The sequence below is a fragment of the Sceloporus undulatus genome, chromosome 3 (genome assembly GCF_019175285.1).
Source record: "Sceloporus undulatus isolate JIND9_A2432 ecotype Alabama chromosome 3, SceUnd_v1.1, whole genome shotgun sequence".
In the NCBI taxonomy this organism is placed as follows: domain Eukaryota; kingdom Metazoa; phylum Chordata; class Lepidosauria; order Squamata; family Phrynosomatidae; genus Sceloporus; species Sceloporus undulatus.
Genome location: NC_056524.1, coordinates 35,063,983 through 35,091,861, shown reverse-complemented (window position 1 = coordinate 35,091,861; position 27,879 = coordinate 35,063,983). Strand labels below are relative to the sequence as shown.

Genomic DNA, 27,879 nt, shown 5'->3' with positions numbered 1-27,879 from the left:
CCCACTGTTGGGTCCTTGCACTGTTTGCCTTGTCTCCTCTATGTCAGTTTGACTATTTTCGCCATCCCTTTCGCCTTCCTTAATATTGTCTCCCTTCCCCTCGGAACTCAGTTTAAAGCTCTCCTGATCAAGTTCTTGAGACTGTTGGCAAAAACATTTCTTCCAACTGGCGTGAGATGCAACCCGTCTGTTGCAAGAAGTCCCTCATCATGGAACCGCAGCCCATGATTGAAGAATCCAAATCCTTCTCGGCGGCACCATCTGCGAAGCCAGTTGTTCACATCAGCGAGTCGTGGTCAACTAATACTTGTGCTTTCTCCAGGAGCATTAGTTAACCTCAGACAACCCCCTCCAGCTCTCTTCTCAAAGATTAATGCCAATGGCTCCGATATTACATTTGTCAGTTCTTTTAATACCCTTGGATGTAGTTCATCTAGTCCTGGAGACTTAAATTCATTTACATTAACAAAATATTCCTGTACTACCTCTTTACTAATTCTGTGCTGAAATTCCCCTCAGGTTGAGCACCCTTTTCCTTTTCCAAGAACACTGAGGCAAAGAAGGTGTTGAGTAATTCTGCCTTTTCTCTGTCCTGTTAGCATTTGGCCATTTTCTAAATTACTCTTTCCTTGCCTCAGTGTTCTCAGAAAAGGACAAGGGTGCTCAACCTGAAGATAATGGAACAGAGGACAGAATAGGGGAATTTCAGCACAGAATAAGTAAAGAGATAGTACAGGAATATCTTGTTCATCTAAATGAATTTAAGTCTCCAGGACCAGATGAACTACATCCAAGGGTAGTAAAAGAGCTGGCAAATGGAGGAGGGCAAACGTTTTCCCCATCTTCAAAAAGGGAAAAAAAAGAGGACCCCAACAATTATCGTCCAGTTAGTCTGACATCTATACCAGGAAAGATTCTAGAGTAGATCATTAAACAGAGAGTCTGTGAACATCTAGAAAGCAATGCCATAATCACAAAAAGTCAATATGGGTTTCAGAGAAAGAAGTCATGCCAGACAAATCTGATTTCTTTCTTTGATAAAATTACCAGCTTGGTAGATGAAGGGAATGCTGTGGATATAGTATATCTTGATTTCAGTAAGGCCTTTGACAAGGTTTCCCATGACATTCTTGCAAACAAGCTTGTAAAAGGTGGGCTAGACAAAGTAACTGTTACATGGATTTATAATTGGTTGACCGCCCGAAGTCAAAGGGTGCTCAAAATGACACCTTTTCATCCTGGAGAGAAGTGACCAGTGGGATCCCACAGGGCTCTGTCCTGGGGCCAGTGTTATTCAACATCTTTATCAATGACCTGGATGACAGAATTGGGAGCATACTTATCAAATTTGCAGATGACACCAAATTAGGAGGAATAGCTAATACCCCAGAGGACAGGATCAAATTTCAAAATGACCTGAATAGACTAGAAAACTGGGCCAAAGGTAACAAAATGAAATTCAACACAGAGAAATGTAAGGTACTGCACTTAGGGCAGATAAATGAAATGCACAGATATAGGATGGGGGACACCTGGCTGAATGAAACTACATGTGAAAGGGTTCTGGGAATCCAAGTAGACCACAAGTTGAACATGAGTCAACAGTGCGATGCAGCAGCTAAAAAGGCCAATGCAATTTTAGGCTACATCAATAAAAGTATAGTGTCTAGATCAAGAGAAGTAATAGTGCCACTGTATTCTGCTCTGGTCAGGCCCCACCTGGAATAATGTATCCAGTTCTGGGCACCACAATTCAAAAAGGACACTGAGAAACTGGAGTGTGTCCAGAGGAGGGTGACTAAAATGGTGAAAGGTCTGGAAACCTTGTCCTGTGAGGAACAACTCAGGGAGCTGGGGATGTTTAGCCTGGAGAAGAGAAGGTTAAGAGGTGATATGATAGCCATGTTTAAATATTTGAAAGGATGTCATATTGAGGAGGGAGCAAGCTTGTTTTCTGCTGCTCCAGAGAACAGGACCTGGAACAATGGATGAAAGCTACAGCAAAAGAGATTCCACTTCAATATTAGGAAGTACTTCCTGACAGTAAGGGCTGTCAAACAGTGAAAACACACCTCCCTCGACGTGTAGTGGAGTCTCCTTCTTGGCGGTCTTTAAGCAGAGGCTAGATGGCCATCTGCTGGGGATGCTTTGATTTGGATTTCCTGCATGGCACGGGGTTGGACTGGATGGCCCGCGCAATCTCTTCCAACTCTATGATTCTATGTTTCTTTTAGAGTTCACACTGAAATCCAGACCAGATTAACTGTCCCACTGACATGGAAGCTGCCAGCCACAACTGAATTGTTGCTTAAACCAACCTTGGTAAGGTTCTTTCCCCCTTTGAAGTGGACTTATACATTTTATGAAGTAAAGAAATTAAACTTAGCCAACTTCATGTAATCGCTATAATTTTAAAATTAGATTTCAGGATTCAGGATAGAATTCATTCTATCCCAAATTAAAGTCTAAAAGAAGGTGCTAAAGAAATCTCAGTGATGCTTTTACAATAAGGAGGGAATATCTCACAATCTGAACTCATTTTTTCCCTAGCCAACATGATTTCAGTATAAATAGTCAAGCATGTTACTAATGCGCCAATGGGCTTCAAACAGCTGTGAACCCTTGCATAATAGATAATGTGCCTCTAGCAGGGCAACACTACATTCTGTAAGAACATTGTGAAAAAATATTTTCAGCAAGGGTGCAGAGAAAGCCTTTCTTTGCCCACTTTTTCCTTTTCCTTTATTTAGTTTTGATAGTCTCTTCTGGAGGTAAACCCCAGTGGACATGAGTCTGCTTAAAATTCAGAAATAGACTTCACACCATTACCAGCCAGAACTCTCCATGCCTACAGCAATACTGGTAATTTTATCTTATTCATGAAATATTCTTCAAAAAAATAAAAAAGCATCTTCAAGTTACTTAGTTCCCCAGGTGTGCTCCTGCTTGTCCTTTACTTTTCATGTTCAATTGAACCTTAAAGAATTAAGGATCAGAAGGGAATTGGATACCTTGTAAAGGCCATTTTAATTTTTTCTTGCATCTTTGGTAGCTCTTTGCTGTTGCTGCCCTCAGCCAGCTTAAGGGGCCCCCTCTTTCCTAGTCACAGGCCTCAGGCTGCTTTCTGCTGTAACTGAAGTTGCTATCTTAAGCATTTTTGAAAAGGCTCATGTTGTTTTTCTCATATAGTGTGTAATTCATGGCTGTTGCAGCTATTTTTTCAGCTGTCATTTTCTGAAACATTACCCTTTAAAAATGTAACTTTTTTTTATCTCCAAAGGGCTCTGAGCAACTGAATTGCTTTCATGCATTTGAGGACCTATTTTAAGCAACCTCCCACCTCGTGTGCACTCATAGGCTGTAGGCGCATACTGGCCTCATCATTAAGGGAGAAAAACGAGCAGCACGGGTGGCAGTGAAGAAATATTCCTGTATGTGATGTGTGTGTGTGTGTGTGTGGGGGGGCACTGTTCAATATTGCTTAAAAACTCTAACCTGTCAGCTCTGCCATTGATTCTTTCCTTCTCTCCTTGCTTGGCACTGCAGCCTGTGTCAATCGATAGGTGATCTAGGGGTTGAATTCATCTGTCTACTGCATTACAGTAGCCTGTGTGAAAATAAATGTGTAGAGATCCATCTCCAACCATCCCCACTAATGTTCTGGACTCAACCTTCCATCTTGCCCCATGGCCATTGTACCAGGCTGGAGAAAATTGATTGAAACCCTAGATTGAAACTTTATGGACCACCACCTTCCCCAGATACTTTTGGGAAATATGAAAGTATTGGGCTGTGCAGCGAAGCTGCTAAGGTGGGGGGAGACCTTCTTTGTTGGCCTCCTTGAAGAGAAGCCAGGCAGAAATATCAGCTTGGCTCATTAGCCAAGCTGTGCCATGTCATATGGGGCAACTGAGAAGGGTATTTAAGCCTATTGTCCCTAGTGTGGCTCTTCTTTTTATCATGGACACATAGTAGTAGTAGTAATAATAATAATAATAATAATAATAATAATAATAATAATAATTTATTTCTATCCCACCTCTCCAATAGGATCGAGGCAGCTTACAACAATAATAAAATTCATACAATATAAAATAAGCCCCATTATTCCCTCCTTCCTTACACAACATAATAATTCTAACCTAACATTAGTAAAAATAAGATCATTAAAACAGTCAGTTGAAATGACCAAAGGACATCTAAGGTGATCAGAAGGAAGTAATCAGTAAAATGGTCCACATCAGTGGGGTGACCTGGTGAATTATTCAGGGAAGGCCTGTTGGAAAAGATCCGTCTTGATAACCTTTTAAAAGTCATCAAGATTGATAATGTGTTGAATCTCTTCCACCAGGCCATTCTACATTTTGGGAGCAGCAGATGAAAAGGCCCTCTGGGTAACTGCAGCCATCCTAGTCCTTATTGGTTGCAGTACATTTTTCCCAGAGGATTTAAGTGTGTGGGTTGGATCGCATGGAAGAAGGTAATCCTGCAGGTAGACTGGACCTCGGCCATGAAGGGCTTTAAAGGGCTTGGAGTGTCCATCATCTAATCAACCATGCTCCCTCACCAATGTAGGGTGGGTGAGGGGAACCCCAGATTACTTGATATGGCTCACAGACAAGCGAATAGGGGAATCAGAAATGCTTTGGCTGGGGGCTGGGCCATTTTCTTCCTCATCCTGAGATTAGATTTTGGTGAAGGGAGGTCTACAGATAGCATTCACTTGTCAGAAAAAGGCAATTTGATTTTTCTGGGGGATTTGAAAACAGGTGAGAGCCGTGTTGGCTGGCTTGGTGAGGCAAGCAAACACTTGTTCCTTGTCCATAGCAAGTAGTAGGCAAAGAAGACTTTTAGATCAGTGTACACCTTGGCACCCTGTTGTGGTGGAGGGTTGGCCTCTGGAACTGCCTCCACAGGGTAAGTAACCAGAGTGTGTAGAAGAAGACTTCCCTTGTGGCTGGGCTGACAGGGCACCAGAGAAAACTGTCCTGTACTGGGGCCTGGAAAACTGTCAACCCTAGTTGAGATTCATAAACGCACTGCTGCTAGATTACCCAGGAAACATAGAAACCTTCTTTGTACTGAAGGAGACTATTAATCTATCTAGTTTCATATTAACCACACGATCTGGCAGTGTTTTAGATAGAAATGCGTACTTGGAAATGCTAGGGATTGAATATGGAACATTCTACACCAGTATGGGCAATTACTAGAAGTTGAGGGGCTGCACTAGCTGTTTGTGGGACCCTGGAAGCTACACCTCACAACACTAATCTGCTGTACCACATTATTAGAATTAATATAAAAGTTCCGGGTTTTTTTACTCATTCTATAGGGCATGTGGGAAGTAATTTTACTATATCCCCCTCCCAGGGTGGTTTAAACCCAGGAAGAGCATTTATTTCCCCAGAAACTGAACTAGAAACCAGCTTCTGAATTATTTGGAGGGAGGAATGGTAAAAAAAAAATAAAAAATGAGAGGACAGTTGGCATCAGCACTGGGACAGATACAATAATGGCCTGAGTACCTTCATTTCCTCCCACTCCTGTATTACGTGCAAAACATGTATTGCACCATTTTATACCAAGAATAGTCAGGTAGCCTAAAGTGGAACTGTAAGAAAAGTAATAAGCAAATAACAAGGCTTCGTTACACATGCCAGGAAGAAAAGAACACTTCTGCTTAGAAAGAGAAAGAGCTTTGGTTGGGCTTGAGGAGATCAATGAATTCAGCCTTTTCACATCTCCTGGGACAGACTATGAGAAAATGTGTGCTTCCCCTGCATTGTTTAGATGTTGAGAGATTTACAGGACATTTCCCAAAAAATAAAGTGATGCGTGTAAAATATGGAAGGCCAAATATTCCTCAAGAATGGGAAGAAATTCCATACATTAAATAAATGTACACATTAGAGACATGTGCACAAGATATGGCAGTATCAGATTTCACATTTTAGCAGTGAAAAGTGAGTGGACATGGCAACACAAGAGCTCATGAAGAGCCATTCTGAAGCAGACCAAAGGTCTAACTAGTCCAGACACAACACCCAGCCAGCTGCCCATGGGAAGGCCATAAACTGAATTTTCTTCTTCCCCACCTCCTGCCTTATTTCTCTGTAATATAGCACCCAATTCTTCCCATCCCCATCTCCTGGTTTCTCTCCTGTGGTCCCTTATCTGACCACTGTCTTCTCATATTGGTTCTGATACTGGACATAAAACAGCCAGCATGGTGTAATGGTTTGAGTTTTGGACTATGACTCTGGGGACTAGGATTTGATTCCTCACTCAGCCATGGAAACCCACTGAGTAACCTTCATCAAGTCACACTCTTTCAGCCTCAGAGGAAGGCAATGGTAAGCCTCCTCTGAACAAATCTTGCCAAGAAAAACCCATTATAGATTCTCTTTAGGGTCACCATAAGTTGGAAAAGTATTAAATGCACACAACAACAACAACAACAACAACAACAACAACGCTGGACATAAACTGAATTGGGGCACAGGCATTGCTAGATAGGGTGTCATGTAGTGTAGAAGGTGTTAGCCAGGGGTGTACGTTTGCCCATCCTGCTGCTCTGTTGCCAGACTTCCTCCTCAGGGAGGTAGCCCAGCAATTGAGCAGCCAGGAAGGGTGCACATTCACTCCTCCTGCACCAAAGAAGGAGGAGAGCCCAACCAGATGTCACATGGTGTGGTCTACAGACAGACAGACAGACAGACAGACACACACACACACACGTACGTGTGATGCCACTGTATTTGGGTTCAGGGTTTATAGCAACAAACTCTGGTAAGGAGAAAGGTTTAATCCTGTTCATCCACATATCCTTTTGGAAGTTAAAAATAGACCCCTGCTTTTACTTTATATGTGAAAAAGACAATCACATTAGCAAATAAGAGCAGCTACCACCTGCTCATCAACTCTGGCCTTTATTTGTTAAGCCTTGACAGTATAAAACACTGTTACTCTTTATATGGTTTCTCTTCCAGCCGTGGACAATTAATGTGGGTGAGGTAATTGGCAATTTTGAACTAGAGGCCATATGAGTAATCTTATTAGACAGTGATCTGAGGATTCTAGCCAAAGAATTTCTCTAATATGTAGTTGGTTAGAGAATTTGCTTTATGGGGAAGCCAGCTGCAGAAGTCAAATTATGAATAGATGCATGTAACCAGCATTGGACCAGAGTCTGGAAAACTTGCTTTTGAGAGCAATAATGTGAAATAACCATTTTGGTGGGGGACTTTTGGAAGATGCTTCCAAGTCATTTGACCAAGTTGTGTTGTCAACATTTGTCTCCCTAGTGATGCCTCTGGTGTTACCATGTGTGAAGTGTCTAAGTACAGCTATAGGTGTTACAGACTCAGTGGATGACACTTTGGCTGCTGCTTGTCTATTGATGATGAATGAATGAAAGAATGAGTCTTTATTTATATACCGCCGTTCCTTCGATCACGGCGGTTTACAGAATAATAAAATACAAGTTACATTAGCAAAAGTCCCCCATATTAAACAGTACAATACATCAATTAAAATGCATCATTCAATCATTAAAACCAGTTAAAAAACAATCAGACAATTCAATCAATACAATACACACAATACACAGGAGAAGAATAGTGATTAGGACATGTGGGGAAAAGCTTGGCGGAAGAGGTAAGTCTTGAGATTTTTCTTAAAAGATTCGAGGGAGGGGGCCGAGCGGAGCTCGTCAGGGAGAGAGTTCCAAGTCCGCGAGGCCGAAACAGAAAAAGCCCTATGCGCAGACACATATGATATTAGATACTTTTTAGTTGACACAATCCAAGAATGTGGACAGGGTTGTTGGTAATGTGATACAATCAATATCTTTCTGGCCAGTCTCCAACACTGTGTACTGTCATTGTGTTTCATCACACAAGTCCCCAGGTGCAAAACATCACATCACCATTCACAGTCTCCTCCTCTCTCTGTATTGTCCCTCTGTTCTGAAGCAGCCTGATTTCCTTTAAAAAAAAATTAACTTGCAGAGTTCTAGAATAGTGTGAAAAAAGTGAAAATAAGAATAATGCCAGTCTGAGTAGGACATATGGCAGGGAGGTGGGGTTAAGGGGGAATCAGGAAGAGACTGCAGTGGGACCAGCAGCCCCAGTTGCACAATTGAGAAGATGTGCAGTGATGGCTGCTCTGAACGTGACATTTGCTTTTTTTTTTTAAACTGATGCAGTTGCTGTGAAAGTGGGACTCATGTGGTAATAACCTATGACATTAGTAAAGTCTAATGCACCATGATTTTTCTGCAAACCTGCAGATAAACTGTCTCTTTGAAACTCATTCAAATATGTTACTTTCAAAGATGACTAAATTTGCTCTTCTCTGATGAAACACTGCATGCTAGTATGGCGTCAGCACATGACAAAGTTGAGAACGAATTTTTCCACACAGCTGTACATGTATCAAAGGTGAGTCCTGCAGCATATTGTTGATTTGTTCTATTTGTGGAAAACAAACAAACAATAATAACAACATATAAAAGCAATACCGGGATCTGACTAAAGGCCTCTTTAGTCTTAAGTTTCTGTTTGCACTGAGGTCAGTCAGTTGCCTATGGGAAACCTATCAGAAGAACATAAACGTGATTTATCTTCCTTGTATGTCTTGGAGTGCCACAAGCAAGGAAAAGCTGTCTGGAGAGTTAAAGGTTGCCATCTATGCCGAACAAAAACTCTCGTTCAGGAAGACTTTGGTTAATGGATGTCACAATAGAATTTTGTAGCAGTGTGAACCCACAGTAGTAAGGCCAGTTTGCCCTTGAAGATGGTACACAAGATTGGAAGTCAGCCAATGGGTCACCCATTTGCAGATGGGCTAAATGAAGGATATCTGAAGGCAAGACAAAGCCTGTATTAGAAAGTTTCCCTCTATAAAATATACTTCAAAACTGTGAGCTTATCTCTTAACTAAGAAATAATAATGGCATTCAAAAAAAATTATTTTAAAAATGTTTTGTGTTAAAAGACTTCTAAGTTTATATTGGACTGTTTTGTCCTATAATTTTACCACAGAGTAAGAATAAGGTTTATGTTAAATTAAATTTATTATTTTATTTTAAATCAGTTTGATCAAAGTATCTGTGGCCCTGTATGCATGTACCAAATAAACATGTCTCCCCCCATTGCCTTGGTGGGGAGACCGGACAATGCAGGGCTCAATCCCTGAGTCTGACGTGAACAGTCCAAATGACATCTGGACCATTCAGCACCAAACCCAGGATATAATACCATTAACCTGATTTTAAAAACTTGCCAATAAAAAAACTCTGGATCTTACCAGAAGATCTGGAGCCTTTTTCCTGATGCCAGGTTGCTGTTCACATGGGCATCCAGCTTTAATGCCAACAAATGCTGTTGGCACAGGTAACTTTATTACGGCCATTTGGCCAGCACAATTACAGAATTCCAATTTAAAACACAACATAGGTTCATGTACAGGCAGATTGGAGAGTATAAACAAATGACAGTCTATAAAAAGTAAGGATAAAAAGCAAGGATAGGACTGCATGATCAGGCAAACACACAACAATGAGTAGGCTGCCATCACCTCGCAAACAATTCTACCATATTGTGTAATAGAGCACCACATTCAAGACATATTAGTTCAAAATCACAATCATGTCCCCTATCCAAGCAAGAGTTAAACTACAAAATGCCATTAATCAGATGCAACTGATTGGGGTAACTTCATTAAACTTTAGTCCCCAACTAGATTAGTTTGATGGTATGGTAAAATATGGCCATGCCTCCTCATTTACAAATTTTACCGTTAAATCAAGCCATCTATACAGATTTTGAGATTATATTATAACATATTACATCTGTTTAACAAACTGTTTACGGTTTGCAGTGGCAGCTGCAAAGAATTGTGCAACTGCTTGTGTTATACCGTCCTTCTGATCTGCAAGTAGAAAATTTGTATAAAATTTCTCTTGTCTGCCTGGAAACTGCAACACAATTGGTGTTATATATAAAGCATGTATTTCTGTATACAAACAACAGCCAAAGAGAACATGATTAATATTTTCGATTTCCTCCGAGCCACAAGGACATTATCTGTGTTCACAAGGGATCTTTTTAAATCTGCCCTCCAGGACTGCTGATGGTAAGATGTTAAACCTTGCTGACATGAAAGCTCTTCTGAATTTCGGGACATTCAAATTCTCAAAATATTTCGCATATTTGCCAGGTCTACTGGATTCCCTAACAGGATGTAAAGTTAGTTGGCTTATATGAGTCTGGAAATCAATATCCTTGATGCGTAACTTCACTCTGAGATCAGAAACAGGTGCCCAGCCAGGTGATTGAGGATAGATGCCTTCTTCTGACTCACTATGGCAGCAGTCATACTGGGTGGCAGCTTCACCAGGTGGCAGAGCAGAATGCCTGTGCTAACAGCTGCCTGAATCAGACCAGAGGGCTAAATTCAGGGTACCTCTGTGGCTAAAACATTCATGGCTGCCCCCAGAGTAGCCTGACCAGTGCAGACAGGACTTTTGTCTCTGATAAATTGCGTACACTTTGTTTTTCTGTACTGCCAGAGCCAAAGAATCCAAGGTCTTTGTTTCAATTAAGAGTTGGTGGCATGTATATGTCATTGTGGCTGGCTGCACAGGAGGATATTTAGATAGTAAACTTTCTTATACAAGAAATTACCTAATTGGGCCTACCTTGGTGGACAGTTCTCTAATTTTGGAGCCAGCATGGCATAGTTGTTTGCGTGCTGGACTAGGATCCATGGGATTAGGGGTTCAATCCCTGCTTTTCCATAGAAACCCACTTTGGGCAATCTCTCAACCCTAGAGGAAGGCAAATGTGAAGAAATTTTGCCAAGAAAACCCCATGGTAGAGGGGGCATCCACACTGCAGAAATAATCCAATTGGACACCACTTTAACTGCCATGGGTCAATTCTGTGGAATTCTGGGAACTGTAGCTTTGTGAGAGATTCAGCCTTTTCTGTCAGAGAGCTTTGCTGCCACAAGCTACAGTTCCCAGAACTCCACAACACTGAGCCATGGCAGTTAAAGTGATGTCAAACTGGTTTGTTTCTGAAGTGCAAATGCAGTCAGGGTCACCTTGGAGTTGTCGTAATTCAGAAATGACTTGATGGCACCCAACAATTAAAAAAAGCCCTAATCTGCTGCCTGTTCCTGACACTACACTCCTACTATCAGCCATCTTGTGTGCTATTATCTTTGAAATATAAATTTAATAAATAAATGTACTTAGCAGTGTGCTGCTGCAAGCAGGGATATCCCCATCAGTTAACAAATAGACAAGTTTACACAAAGCACCCTTGAAGCCCATCAAAGCCCTTCATTAACTCTTTCTGTGCACAAAGGGATGCATCACCATTGTGCAAACAACTGAAAATATACATTTCATGTATACCTTGCAATTATGGCCATTTCATTGCTTCACAGCAAGAAGTTTGCACTGATACAGCTCTAGTTTTGTATAGCTGGGCACTACACAGAGAAATGCATCTGAACTGTGTTATCAAGTTTGGTTTTATATAAATTTTGGGTGCCATGCATTCTGAATCTATGACCCCTGACTGACCCCATCACTAGCCGCCATTACCCTAAAAGCGAGCTGACCACGTAGCCAGCAACTCCTTGCTAGGCATGGTCAAGGAAAAAGGTAGAATTTAAACCTTTCAGCAAGCAGTTTTGGGAGTTGCCAGACTAGTTTCGCAGGCTGTCCATAGCAGGAAGACAATAGCAGAGCTTCCTCCTTTTGAGAGCCAGTGATTAAGCCATTGAGATATTTTTTCCCTCCTGAAAAGTGCCAGACCTCTTCTTTGTGTATCCATTGTGTAAGTTTCGGCTTAGACAAAGATAAAGTCATCAAGCCTTTGTTCGCCAGGCTGCCATAGCCTGAGGTTATGTTTAGAGGTATAAAAGGACCCCTCTTCCAACTCTCCAGTGGGCTTGTAGATTCAGTTTCAAGCCTGAGTTCCTTGCTTGTAGAGCATCCTGCTCCAAGCTTGCAGTCCCTGAGCATTTTGCTCTGCTGAAATCACTTGAGCCAAGCCAAGCTCACTGTCACCGGGCCTCTTGTTAGCTTTGCCCGCCAGAACTCAGTTCCTAGTCACCGCGGCTGCCGCTTTCTTTTCCCATTCTCGCGGCCGTGTCTCACCATTCACCATCCCTCACATCCGTCGCTTTGGAGAAGACTCCTAAGGTAAATATCCCAACAGTGCCTCTATCCTTTCTCCTTTACTCCCGAACTCACCCCTCCCTTGTTTTAGCATTGAATGTGTGTGTGTGTGTGCGCGCGTGTGTGATCCCCTTTGTTGTGTGACTTTAATAAACGTTTTATATTTTTATTGCAACTCATTGGCATTTTGAGTCTCTTTCTTTCTGGGGGGTGGACTAGATGACCTCTGGTATACACATAGGGACCCAACCCTGCTGCGTGCGTTGTTAGGACACGCCTCTTATAATATTTGAGCTAATGAAATCCCCCTGATTCGATCCTTCCTAACAACTGGAAAATATTGCAGTCTGGATAGATGACATTTGCATTTAGATACACATCTGAATACAGATGTTGTCCATGAACATCACACTACATCCAATGGTAGGTACATTCAGATGAATGCATGAATGTCAATTCTCACAAACATCCCATCCCAACTAGTTAATTATGTGTAAGTAGGAGGCACAACGGAGCACCACTATAAGCACATTTCCTTTTCCTCTTGAACCAGCTTCTTTTTACTATGTGTTGTTGTTGTTGTTGTTAGCTGCCTTCAAGTCAACCTCAACTTATGGTGACCCTATGAATAAGACATCTCCAAGAGCCCTTGTCCTTTACTTCCCTTCTCAGGCCCATAGTCTCCCCGATTTAAACTATCCATCTGACATGTGGTCTTCCTCAGTTTCTACTGCCTCTACCTTCCCTAGCATTATTGTTTTTTCTAATGAGTTGTGCCTTCTCATGAGTGGCCAAAGTATGACAGCCCCAATTTAGTCAGCTTGGACTCTAGGGAGAGCTCAGGCTTGATTTGTTCTAGACCCAACTGTTAGTCTTTTTGGCCATCCACAGTATCCTCAGCACTCTTCTCCACATCTCAAATGAGTTGATTTTCTTTCTGTCAGCTTTTGTCACGGTCCAGCTCTCACATCCATACATGATAATGGGAAATACAATGGCTTGGATGATTCTGACTTTAGTGTTTGGCTGTATATTTTTACTCTGTAAGAATTTGTCTACTGCTCTTACTCAAAAGATAGCCACTTATCACATGGTCAGCAATGAGGGTGGTCATCACAGGACTAACAATATTCAAGAGCTCAGCATGGGTTTGATCAAGATGTATTATTTTGTCAGTTTGCTTTTTTGTTGATACTAAGCATTAAGGCTTACTATCAGCTTTTACAAGGATTTCTTTGAGCCTGGAAATTGTTATTCAGTGAAGTGAAGTGTTAAATCTGGCCCCATCCATGATGTGATCAGACTACAGACTGGAACTGGCTGACATTATTAAAAAGATATATAACCCTAATCTATTTTATTTTCACTTTTCCTTGTCTTCAATGATGTATGAAATTTCTTTCAGATTATTACAAATCTTCATCACTACTTCTTCTTCTTCTTCCTTTTTTTTTTTTTTTTTGGTACGTTGTCATGCTAGGACAGACTTCTATTATTTTGCTATTTTTACCCAGAAGAAGATCAAGACTTGAAGCCTGATTTATTGAAAAGGTTTCCCTGACTTTGGAGCCCGCTGTGCCTTTGCAGTCAACTGATTGTTACAGAGGTACAGATGAATGATGAAATTCTTGAGAATTTCACTGCAGTAAAATAGGATGCAACATGAAGATTTGACATCTATTTAAATCCCAAAGGTTGACTTTGTGCTGCAATCCTTATGCACAATTACTTAGGAGTAAATGTCATTTGATTTAGTGAAGCATACACCTCAGTAAGCGCAAGTTATCCTGTCACATGAGCCAGGAAGCAAAGCACCACATCTACATTTCATGGGACAAACTGCCATATGCAGTCTTCTCACTTCTTTTTCTTTTTGCACACAGGCCTTGCCCACTCTAGGAGAAAGAGATCCTTCTTAGCCAGATAAGATGGGGAAGAGGAGGCAGCGGCAGCAGCCATGCACACCCATGGCCAATTCAGAAGGAGGTAGCTGGGGAGGGTAGCTCGGGAGGAAGGTCCCTCTCAGGCAAAATGAGAAAGAGCAGTGGGAGAAGGCAATAGGAAGTCATGGAATCATAGAGTTGGAAGAGACCTCAAGGGCCACCCAGTCCAACCCCCTGCCATGCAGGAAGACACAGCCAAAGCATTCCCAACAGATGGCCATCCAGCCTTTGCTTAAAACCCCCCAAAGAAGGTGAGTCCACCCCTAGTGAGCAGTTTGTAGAGTTAGGGTCATTTAGTCCAACTTATACCAATTCAGGAGTCCACAGGATATGATGAAATATTTTGCACAAGAAGTTGTAAAAGGAGGTGAGGCCTGTGGCTGGTCTCCCGGAGGCAAAACTACCTCCTTGACCCATCAAAGTTGACCACCTATGTTGTTATTCTGTGTCTCCAAGCCATTTCTGAGTTATGGTGACCCTAAGGTGACCCTATCATGGGGGTTTCTTGGCAAGAATTGTTTGGGGGAGTGCCTTTGCCTTCTTCTGAGTCTGAAAGAATGTGACTTGCCCAAAATCACCCAGTGTGTTTCCATAGCTGATTCATGGTGCTCTGGCTCTGTGACTATCTCTGCTTATCTAACACACATAGGCACGCACACACACACACCCTTAGTATTCTGCTTAAAATAAAAGCATGTATGACCGGTTCAGGCTGGCACCACTATTTTATTAATGTACCACAGATGCCATAACTAAAATAGCAATGCTGGTAAGTAATTTGTGCCTGGCTGACTAAACTGATATCCAATATTTGGCATGTAGGGGTGAGGCACCCTACTCTCAATGTATCCCACATTCCTACTAAAGAATAGTAGTATGGGGTTGTTCTGTTGCTGGTGGTGATTGCAAATCTTTCCTTTGTAAGCATCTCTTCCTTGCACCATTGAAAGCCAAGCCACATCTGTTTTGCATTGTTTAACTCATTCCAGTTTATGGAGCTGGCTGTAAAGCTAATCCAAGATTGCAGACAGACATTGAAGCTAGTGTTTATTAATGTAATTTGTTATTGCCACTATTTAAGCAATGATGCTTCACTTTCAAACTGTTCAGAGACAAAATATATGCACCACCCACCACCCACCACCAACATCATTCATAATTGAATAGGAATTTCTTCTGCTTCCACTTCTCATTCATTTTGCATTAATACAGCCATTCAGTTTTTCTTTTGTTCTCTTGTTTACCTTTCATTATGCCCCCCTCCATCTTTAGGAAGGACTGTCTTCAAAATGTAATGATGATTTTAAAGGCACCTATTTTTAAGGAGCATTTACTAATTGATGGGACTTTGAAATACCTGATTACTTGTTTTATGGTTTTTATGTAGTTATGGGATGGGGTAATAAACCTATTTCCAGTCCATGTCAGTTTTTCATATATTCATTCTTAAGTCCATTCTGTCCTAGTTCCACAGGCATCTGCATTTTTAAAATCCTTTCAATTTCATATTTAAATGCATTGTGAAATTGGTTGTTCTATGTTCTCACAAAATAACTTGCTTCTAAATGTATGACCCTTCAAAATACATATTTTAAAATCCATTTTTTGTTATTATTATTTTTTTGTCCAGTGCAGAATTTGGGATTGGGATATTCAGGGATTCTGAAACATGGTGGATCACTAGCATTGAAAACCTAATAATCGGAACTGAGATCTTACATCAGGATTGTGTCACATTTCTCACTTTGCATGTTGAATGGCAATATTGTGCAACTGAGGTTTACAGGAGACATGTATAAGAAATGGATGAAGCAGGAAACCAACAAAGAGGAATACAAATGAATAGTCAATACTTGTAGGATGAATGTTAGAAAAATTAAAGCTTAGAATAAGCTTGGGCTTGCTAGTGTGATAAGAACAATAAAAAGAGTTTTTCTGGTCATGTTCAGAACAATGGAAAGAACAAGGAAATGGAGGGCCACTGCTTAGAGAAGATGGTGAACTGTTAGCAGGGGACAGAGAGAAAGCTGAATTGTTGACTCCCTTCTTTGTCTGAATCATCTCTCCAAAAGAAAATAGTGCTATTAACTGGTGAAAATGGAATAATTTATGCAGTAAGGGGACTGTAGCCCAGAACAGGTGAAGGAATACCAAGCTACTCTAAATGAATTCAGGTCTCCAGGACAAGATGACTGGTATCCCAGAGTACTAAAGGAACTTGCAGATGTAATCTCAGAGTGACTGTCAACAATCTTTGAGAATTTCTGGAGAATAGGAGAAGTACCAGAAGATTTGAAAAGGACAAATGTCCATCTTCAAAAAGGGAAGAGGACTTGAGCAGCTTGATATTAATTTTATTTATTTATTTATTTCCTGCTCTTTTTTCAGGAAAGGTTCTAGAACACATATTCAAATAGTCTGTTGGAAAAGAATACTGTGATTACTAACAGCCAGCATGGGTTTCTTAAAAACACCAAATATCACTTTGTTTGATTGAATTATAAACTTGGTAGACAGGGGAGTAATGTCTACCAAGTTTATAATATATCTTGAATTCAGTAAGGCCTTTGTCAGGATCCCCCATGATATTCTTGCAGGCAAGTTGCGTTGTGGTTTGGTGGATTTGTAATTGGCTGACAGACCAAACCTAGAGAGTACTCACCAATGATTGTTCTTCATCCTGGAGAGAAGTGACTAGTAGGGTCCCTCAGGGTTCTCTCCTTTGCCCAGTATTGCTTTATATCTTTACAAATGACTTAGATGATAGAATAGAAAACATGCTTATCAGATTTGCAGATGATACCAAATTATGGGGAGTAGTTAATACCCCAGAAGACAGGATCAGAATTCAAAATCACATGGACAGATTGGAAAACTGGGCCAAAACTAACAAATTGAATTTCAAAGGAGTTGAAGTCAATACTTGTACTATGTCTAGGCAGAAAAAACAAAAAAACAAAACCCAAATATAGGATGGGTGACACCTGGACTGTATGCGAAAAGGACCTTGGAGTTTTTGTAGACTACAAGCTAAATATGGGTCAACAGCGTGATGTGGCAGCAGAAAAAGCCAATGCAATTCTGGGTTGCATCAGCAGGACTATAGTGTCTGCTTTAGTCAGACCTCATCTGAAATACTGTGTCCAGTTCTTGGCATTACAGCTCAAGAAGGATATTGACAAGCTGGACCAGGTCCAGAGAAGAGAAACAAGATTATCTTTGAACTCATTATGTGCCAATGGTACTAAGCTAAGGACAAAAGGAGAAAGTGGGAGGAGGAGAAAGAAACTGGGACATTTTATGAGTAGCCCAAAAAAGTGGATTGACAGAAGATTGATCACGATGGTCATTGACAAACTGGAACAGTTGGAGAGTATGGAATTTTCAAGCATGTGATTTGGCCACATGGATGGGAGGGAAAGAAATTATTCAACCCTTTCTTTATTCAGCTCATATCCTTAGTTCTAAATCTATTGTGAAACTACAATTATTACTGCCAGGGAAAATTGCAGGTACTTGTATCCTGCTGTACTTTTTCCAAGTGGAGAATAATAGCCACTGTGATTATCAAAATGGCAGGAAGGAGATGTCACCTGCAGGACCTGTGTTACAGTCAAATGTGGAGTCTCTACAGCCGGAAACGTAGGTCTAAAACCAGTGCTTTAGGCCTAGAACTAAAGTCCTTGCATGTATCCTTCCTTTTCTTCCTAGGTTGCTTCCCTTCTGATTCACACACTGTGTAAAGAGGTGTTGAATGCACTAGATCCACCTCACAGCCCTGAGATGAAACCATTAAGTCTGAAGAGATGAGATATACATACAGGGAGTAAACATTCAACCACAAATCTTGAATTTAGAGTTTGGATCTCTTGCTTTTTTTTTGTTTTGACTGTAACTACCCAGTACCCCAGCCACCATATTCTCAGAGTTGTAGTCCAAAAGACTCCTGCATGGCTCCCAGGAATATCTCTATTGTATGTTGTACAAGGACTTCCCCTCTTCAAATGCTCCTCCAAATAATGGATGCTCAAAAGCAAAATAATCCAAAACCCCAGATTCAAAAAATGGCTAATTTAGCAGTAATAGATTTCCTGAGCAAATGAAAGTAATGGAGTATTGTCCCTAAAGAATTTAGCAGTCAAGTCTGTTTTTACTAACTAAACCTAGCTGAACTGAATCTTTTATGCTCTGACTCAGAACAATGTGTACAGAGACAGAGAATCTGGCACACAGATTGAATCTGGCCACATGGTCACATGGGAGCATTTTAATCTGAATTAACATTATAATTGTGGACTAATATAGGAACACCATATTAAAATGTTAAGACAGTTATATCTGTAAAAGGGGAAAGTGTTTGAAATGGGACGCTGAAAAAGGCAATGCTCCCTGCAGTTTAGGTTAGTACAAAGCAACAAAGCTGGAAATGAGCAGATGTAATGGCTTCTCACTGGCTCCCATTTATCAGTTCTAAAGAGCATCTCTGTGCTCAGCAAGTGAAACAGAGATCAGCAATCATCCGAGAGGCAGCCTAGAGTGCAGAGAAAGAGTACAGGGAAGGGCAGCCAGTAAATGGAGACAGGAACTGAAAGATCAAAAAAGGTCAGGCAACTGCTCAGTGGAGTCTTGACTGAGAGGCAGCCGGATAGCAGAGAAAGTGAGGATGGCAGTAGGTGAGAGAGGTGTGCCCCAGTCAATCAGAACATAAGAGGCTAATTGAGACTCTAGGAAGGTTAGCTAAAATTTTGTGACATCTCTCCTGCTTGAGAAGCTGGATGATCTTTTGGTCTCCTTATGATGATCTGGCAGGGAATGCTGATTTGTACACAAATGAGAAGCAACACAGTTTGCTTTGTACAGTTCTGCTAGAAAATCAGGAATCTGATGCAGCAGTCTTGGATTAAAGGCATTCACTATCAAATTGACCTTGGAAGAATAAAAGTGCACAGTCTTGTTCCCAGCAGCAGGAAACGAACCATGAAAGAGCCTTGTGCCAGTGTGAAGTGCAGAACTGAACCGGTGAGAAGGAATGACTTAGAGGAACCTTGCTTACTTATCATCCTTCATGACAGCAGCAATATAAACTGCCAGAAGTGGGGAAAGTCATAATTGATTTAAAGCACTGGATGCATTGGTCTGAGAGTCAATGTGGAAACATCAAGGGGATGCAAATGAAACCCTGCGACAACCTCCAGCCATTTATCAGAACTTGAAAGGAAACAGCAACTAATCCACCAAGCATGATAATCATATCAGCTGAAACAGACAGAGCAAGAACATCATGATCAACTTGCCCTGCAATGTTGCCCTCAGGTATCATGCATGGCAAAGTAAGGGGGGGGGGGGGATAATCACAAAGGCAAGTTACCAGCATACAACTTCAGTAGGGGCAGGAAATTAAGGAATGATTAAAAGACCACTTAAAATGATAATATTCCAGGGCTTCCACTGAGACAGTAGAAGTAATATAAGGAACAGTAGAAAGTAGAAGGAAGGGAAGTCCTGTGGAATGAAGAGACAACATAGCAAAACAAACAAACAAACAAAAAACAAAACAAAAACAAAAAACACCAAACAAAAACATACAGACAAATAACAAGGTGCTAGAGTATTGTGCTGTAGTGGTTTGCATGTTAGACTATGACTCTGAAGATTCAAATCCTCACTTGGCCATGGAAACCCACTGGGTGACCTTGGGCACATCACACACCCTCAGCCTCAGAGAAAGGACTCCCTTTGAACAAATCTTGCCAAGAAAACCACATTATAGGATCACCATAAGTCAGAAACAACTTGAAGGTGCACAATAACAACAGCAAGGTAATAGACAAAGAAAGTATGAAAGCTGAGCACTAAAGAAGGTTTAAAAGATCAACAACAACAACAAAGCCAGCAAGTGCTGATTGGTAAAATATTAGTATGTCCAGAACAGGATGTTCATGAATGGATGGCCACTGGATATTGACATATTATCATGAGAAGATCCATAGACAACTCATAGATTGATTGCTCCCCTCCATTTTGGGTGAGGCTCGGCCCCCTCCACCTCTTGCCTGGCTTATAAACTGCCACTGAAAGAATCACGTACAACATTTATTCAACCTTGAGAAATGTCAGGTTCATTAATGAAGGTTGCAGAGTAGTTATTGCAGAAGTTGTAGGTTAAATTTGCTTAAAGCTTGCTGGGGCTTTCTACTTCATCCCAATATAAATCTACGCTTAGTTTCTCAGGTATGTCTCCTTGTATGAGCCATCCTGGGCTCTGAGATCTTTAGGAGAGGACCTTTTCTCTATTCCACCTCCATCACAAACACGGATGGTGGAGACACAAGAGAGTGCCTTTTCTGCAGCTGCCCCTAGACTCTGGAATGCTCTTCCCAGGGAAGCCAGAATGGCCCCCCTCCTTATTGGCCTTCTACCAGCAGGCAAATACCTTCCTCTTCAGACAGGCTTTTAAATCAAAAGGTTTTTAAAGAATGGGATGGATATTGTATTCTTTTAAAAGTATTTGAAACACCTTTATCTTTTTAACTATATTTTATTTTGTAAGTAATCTGTTTTAGTATTGTACTAATTTAATTCTGTTTTAATGTAACACTTTTCTGTGTTTTAATTGTAGTGTTTCTAATTTTATAAGCTGCTCTGAGTCCCAGTTTTGGGGAAAGGGTGGAATATAAATAAACATAAACATAAACATAAACATAAACATAATAATAATAATAATAATAATAATAATAATAATAATAATAATTGCATGGCACATAGGGATAAAATCTTTCAAGTGTGGAATTCCCCTAAAGTCTAATATATTCAGGAGTGGGGTGGTTATTTGGCTCTCCCAAATGTTGTGGTACTGCAACTCCCAGCATTCCTCACCATTGGCTATGCTGGCTAGGGTTGCTGGGAGTTGTAGCTGAGCAAGATCTGAAAGAACACACGTTAATCACCTGTATTATAGAGGAATGGATTAACACTTTCAAACAGCAGCTAAAACATCACACAGGGGCAGCAGATTTTTCCTAGACAAAATTAACCATCATGCTGTTCTGTGTAAGAGAAAGTACAGGAATCACTTCATTTGAAATATGTATATGTGCAACATAGGATATATCTGAGAAGTGCTGCACAGTCTGTTTTCCTCTCTGGAATCATCACAGCCCATTGATGTGTTTCACATTTGTAGCATTTGGGATTACTGAACAGTTAAGGCATAAAATAAAGCACGCGTCTCTTAGTATGAACACTAAATTGGAAAAATATGAGTGACTAGGCAATTGGGTATGCTCAGTTCCAACTTTCTTTGCAAGATTTTGAGCAATGTGCAAGCACAAAGTACAGTGGTACCCCGGGATACGAATTGATCGCCTTACGAAATTTCCGGGATACGAAAAAAATAGATAGGAAAAAACTGTTCCGGGTTACGATGTTTTTTTCGGGTTACAAAATTTTTTTTGGTGTGTTTCGGCGCTTTTTGGCACGAAATTTTAAAGCCGCGGCTTTCCAGCGCTAGCGGAAAGCCTTTTTTCGGGTTGCGAAATCTTTCAGGTTACGAACGGCGCCGCGGAACGAATTAAATTCGTAACCCGGGGTACCACTGTAGTTCAGTGGAAATTTCCCAGTGGCTTACCATTGGACCGTGATCTATATACTTCCCACAAATCCTCTAAAATATAATTTAAAATATGCCCTACCTGCATGACTGGTAACCATATACTGGAGCCCAATTTATGTGTGTGTAAATAGGATACTGAGAACAGACTTCCTCAACCCTTCCTCAAGGGAGCCATGGTGGTGCAGGGGTTAAATCCCAGTACTGTAGCCACAATGTTGTGAATTTGATCCGAGGGCTCCAAGGTTGACTCAGCCTTCCATCCTTTTGTAGGTTGGCAAAATTAGTACCTAGTTTATTGGGGGCAATTGACTTACAGATTGTAAACCATTTAGAGAGCGCTGAATTCACTGATAAGCAGGACAAAAATGTAAATGCTATTGCTGTTGCTATTCATTCCTATGTAAGCCCTGCTCTTTGAAAATCACAGAATCATATGATTAGATGGGACTACAGGGACAATCTATTCCAACCCTCTGCAATGCAGGAATAAACAATTGAATCACTCCTGAAAAATACCCATCCAGTCTGTACTTAAAGACCTCCAAAAGAGGTCCATCACCCTCCAAGGCAGTCTGCCTCAAACTCAAATATCTCCTACAGTCAAGAAGTTCATCCTAATGTTTAGGCAAAATCTCTTTTCTTGTAGTTTGTTTCCATTTCTTCATCACATTCTAAAGCAGCATAAAACAGTTTTGTTCCGTCTTCTACATGACATTGCTTCAGATATTTAAAGATAGCTACCATGTCACCTCTCTTCTCTTCTCTTCTCTTCTCTTCTCCAAACAAAGCATACCCAGCTGCCTTGGTCATTGGTTTCTAGACTTTTGATCATCTTGGCAATCCTTTGAACAAGTTCTAACTTCTTGTGGCAGCTAAAAAGGCCAAAGTGATTCTAGGCTGCATCAATAGAGGTATAGTGTCTAAATCAAGGGAGGCAATAGTAACACTCTATTCTGCTTTGTTCAGGCCTCACCTGGAATACTGTGTCCAGTTCTGGACACCACAGTTCGGAAATGATGTTGAGAAGCTGGAGCATGTCCAGAAGAGGGTGACCAAATGGTGTAGGGTCCGGAAACCATGTCCTATAGTGACTTAGGGAGCTGGGTATGTTTAGTGATATGATAGCCCTGTGTAATGTTTTGAAGGGGTGTCATATTGCAGATAGAGCAAGCGTGTTTTCTGCTGCTCCAGAGAATAGGATCAGGAACAGTAGATTTATACCACAGGAAAAGTGATTCCATCTCAACATTAGGGGGAACGTCCTGGCAGTTCAACAGTGGTACACACTCCTTTGGAGAGTGGTGGAGTCTCCTTCTTTGGAAGGCTTTAAACAGAGGCTGGATGGCCAGCTGTTGGGGGTGCTTTGATTGTGATTTCCTGTATGGCATGGGGTTGGACTGGATGACCCTTGTGGTCTCTTCCAGCTCTATAATTTCATGACTCTATGATTCCCAATATCCGTCTTGAACTATGGTACTCAGAAATAGGCCCAGCATTCCAAGTGAGGTCTGAGGAAAGTATAATAGAGTGATAATATTACCTCCCTCAATCTGGACACTATTCTCCTGTTGATGCAGCCTAGAATTACATTGGCTTTTTTGGCTGTTGCATCACAGGTAACCCCTGACTCTAACCCATTTATCTTTACAAATGCTAGCTGAACTCTTAGGAAATTCCATATTCATAGGAAATGTGTATCTGACCAGAAGGCAACTTGAAACTGTATTAGTGGAATGCACACTCTCAGTTTGGGATTGTAGCATATATGCCACCAGGTACTGTTTGTGGCTTCTTTATTTGTGTGTTTGTGTATTTTTTTTATGAAGAGAGCAGATGTACATGTCAGTATCTTAGAGAAAAAAAGCACCAGAGATCTCTTGATATGCAGAGAACAGCCAAAAGATCCACAGAGAACCAAACAAGATAGACATAAAAAGATCAGTAGGATGATGCATACAAAATATCTGGCATGACATTTGTATAATCACAGCAGCTTTCCATGTGTTTCAGAGGTTAATGAAAGCCTCCTTAAAGGGAAATACTTGGATTGTCATAAGAAAAAATAAGATACATACAGATGCTACAAGACAGAAGGCAGATCTGGGGCCCTGTCAATGGACTTTAGATCACTCACATGAAGTACAGCTATGGCAATGTATTCAATTTCTTTCTTCATGATTTCCCTCTTTCTCTGACTCATGCTTCTCACATTCCATGTTCCTACTATACACATTATGCATATATTTTCAAGGTAAAAGAGTTCCAGAGTTGTTTACCGTTGCCTTCTTTAGTGCACTACTAGCTCCTTTACAGTTAGTTACAATACTATGATTGTATCTGAAAGATCATCTGCAAGCGTCACCCCCTACTACTGCTGTTGCCCAGGAGTTGTTTGGCACATTTTGCTCCCCACAAAAGCCTGTGTGATGTCGGAGACTTTACCGGCAGTAATGCTGATACCCAAAGAAGGATGGGGGGACTGGGGAGTACCCACCATCTGTGTCAGCTTCTGTTTAAAAGGCTGAAGAATTTAACTACAGGGCTGTATAGACTAGCCAAAAGGGCTGGTGTCGGGGTGGACTGGGGGCATAGCGGCTGCACGCCATATGCCCCGGCTCCATCCCCAAGCCAACTTCATGCTGCTTCTAAACCAGGGATGGAGAATATGCGACCTTGCAAATGTGGTGGGGCTGCAACTCTTGTTTTTTCCTCTCATGACCTGAATATTCTTTCTTTAGATAGCCAGACAACTGCACAAGTGGAACACCCAAATGTAATGCTGAGAAATAAAGCTTTCCAGGACTTCTATTTCTAGTTAACTCATTCTTGATTGGAAAACTAGGCATTTTTTCCTTGTCTTTGTCACTATTATATAACTGACAGTATTCAGTGAACAGCTCTTGATCTAGTACTATTTTTACATGAGATTTGTCAAAGTGCTTTCTGTTAAACTTGCAACTATATTTAACCTTATTGTTCCCAGTGGTCTCCTCAGGCATGCCTTATGAAACAATAGCGTTCTTGCATGTTGATGAAAACAAACAAACCTTGAAGCATCAGAATCTGTTAGATGAATTTTTCATCATTTCTGCTAAATACATGTGTATACGATATGTATTCACTTCAGTGGCTTTCTTTAATAAACCAGAAACCGAGGATGGATCGATTTGATAGTGGAGCATGGTTCTCACTACATCGTTCAAACCGATTCATGATCCGATTTAAAAGGTTGAGGGATTGAGGCCCAATATTGTTATTATGTGCCATCAAGTAAATTCTGACTTGTGGCAACTCTATCATTCTTAGCAAGATATAGAAGATTATCGCACGGGACCTGGACATGACTCAGAGGAAGGCAATGCTAAACTTCCTCGGAATATGGATATTATTGCACAGGACTTGGATGTGACTATCCCTGACAAGATAGACATGCCACTAGATTATTGTAACCTCCTTCTGGCAGGGCTTCCTCTATCTTATTTCCGTCCTTTAATTTCCGTCCTTTAATTTCCGTCCACCATTCAGCTGCACACATTATTACATCCGCTCACTGCTTTGACCATGTTTCACTTTTATCATCATCCCTTCACTGGCTCCCTTTCCCCTTCTGTATTCAGTATAAGCTTTTGGTGTTGACTTTTAAAGCCCTGCATGGGCTGGCCCCTCCTTATTTATCTGAACTTCTTTCTCCTCACATCCCCACTCTTACCCTCCATTCTGGCAGTCAAGGTCTGCTGTCCCAGCCTAGGATTTCCATTGTCCCATCGTGGATTCATCCCTTCTCACTTGCTGCCCCTCACTCCTGGAACCCCCTTCCCCCATGAGCATGGGTCTTCAGTTCTTTAACCAGTTTCAAAACAGAGTTGAAGACTATACTATTCAGGGAAGCATTCCCAGGCATTGTGTGATTGTTATCTGACTGTTATTTGATATTTGCTTGATATGGGATATTTGATGTGTTTAATTTGTTGCTTGCTTATTTTATCTAATGCTGTCTTGTATTATTATCTACTGGTATTGTTTTATATGTATTTTATTATTATCCTGTAGAATGTACGCCATTGGCAGGTTTCATTTTTATTGATTTTTTATTGTATGTAGAGCACTGTGTAAATCTACAGTGCTATATAAATAAAATTTAATAATAACAATAACAATAATAATAATAATAATAATAATAATAATAATAATAATAAATTGTGCAGATATTACTGCAGTCTTGAAAAGCTACAGGATAAGCCTGGGTTGCATACAGGCTGTATACGGCCTAACCACAGGAAAGTGTGGTAAGATCTGTCACTGAGGGTTAAATGCGCATCTATCTCGTTGGAGATAGTCACATCAAGTCCTGTGTGATAATTTCCATATTATAGGTTTTTGTGGGTTTTTCAGGCTATGTGGCCATGTTCTATAAAAGTTTATTCCTGACGTCACAGATGCTGGTGAAACATCAGGAATAAACTCTTATAGAACATGGCCACATAGCCCAAAAAACCCACAAAAATATGGATGCCAGCCATGAAAGCCTTCGACTTCACAATCTCCATATTCTCAGGAAGTTCAGCATTGCTTTCCTCTGAGTCTGAGAGAAGAGTATGACTATCTCAAATAAAATTCCATGAGCAAGGACTTGAAGTCTGGTCAGCCAAGTTCTAGTCAAGTATTCAAACTGCTACAGTATCATCATCATATAGCACATTTATTTAGGTGAGTCCCTTCTGATTCTGCCCAGTCATTTCATAAATTCTATTTTAGAAAAAATTACCATGCCAATTTGGCCAGATGTTTACCACACTACCAAATGTGTCCACCCTTGCCTCAACAGCCTTTTGGCTAAAATCAAGCATTCTCTAAATGTATAATCTGTTTTTATCAGTTTAATATCTGATACGTCCTCTATTTGAGGACTATATAATGGAATGGCCTGCCGGACGAGATCCGTCAAATTAACAATCTAGAGAGCTTTTAAAAAGCCATTAAGATGGATCTCTTCTGGCAGGCCTTCCCGGAATAACATACTCGGCCACGAATAGGACTTCCCATCTAGTGAACTCTGCCCATGATTATTTTTTCTTTTTGGATTGGTTGGTTTTTAATCTTATACTGTTTAATCTTGTTTTAAGGGGTGTACTGTTATATATGGTTGTATTTTAACTTGTTGTATGCTGCTTTGATTGCTTGGCAAAAAGTGGGATAGAAATAAAAAAAATATTTTATTATTTATTTATAACAGTGTGAAGAAATTTCATCACGCCTCCCTTTGGCCTCTTTTAGGCCCAGGAGAAGCCTCTTTTAGATCAGGAGGTTAATGGGAAAAGGTGTCCTGGACTGCAGCCAGCACACATAGACACACGCCGATAAGGAAGACTATGAGGCTAGCAGTAGTCCACAAACCTTGCAGGGAGAAAGAGAACAAGCAAACCGAAAGCCAAGCCAAAGTCAGGATAACAGAGGTCACAGTAATCAGTCCAGTCCAGGGTCAGGTCAGCCAGAAGGTAGCAAGAGTCCAGTCCATTCCGAGATCAAGGCAACAAGGAGCCAGTGCAGGCAGCAGTCACACCAAAGGATCATACAATAAACTCTGGCATTGCACTCTCAGCCCTGCAATGTTTAAAGGAGGGAACCTCCAGGCCTGGTTCCTCCCCAGAGTCACCACTAGGCTGTTGTGCCACCAGAGGAATCCCATCAGCACTAGGACCTGGCTGAGCTTCCTCCTCTGGGGCTGGGAGATCAGGGCTGGATTCTGGCAGAACAGGATAACACCTGGTGTAGCCTCAATTACCTCTTGCTCTGGAGGAGCCCCATCCTCCTCCTCATCCTCCAAGACCTGCTCTTGGCTGGCCATGACAAAAGGTACCTCTTTGTAGGGATGTAAAGAATATTCTCCAAAATTCGAAAATTAGGAGAAAAATGCCAATTTCGAACATTTCTATAACATGGTAGAGAGGAGAAATTCTGAGTAATTCTCGATCAATGAGTAAGAATATTGATGGTTAGTCATTTCGAAATGAGAGGGAGAGAAGAATCCTTCATCTGACTCTCGATAGCCACTATTTGCATATTTTGTGTAAGAAAAGCTACCATTCATCCTGGAGGCTATTTCTTTTGTTAGGGTGATTTGCTCC

The 27,879-nt window shown here is 41.0% G+C and overlaps 1 protein-coding gene and 1 pseudogene across 3 annotated transcripts in view; both read left to right on the top strand.

Annotated features, from left to right (window-relative positions):
• The window catches only part of LOC121925367 (stAR-related lipid transfer protein 13-like), a 1,219,986-nt gene that overhangs the window by 585,857 nt on the left and 606,250 nt on the right, over nucleotides 1-27,879 (top strand). The gene's annotated exons all lie outside the window — the stretch shown is intronic.
• Nucleotides 26,567-26,772, top strand: LOC121927417 (annotated as a pseudogene).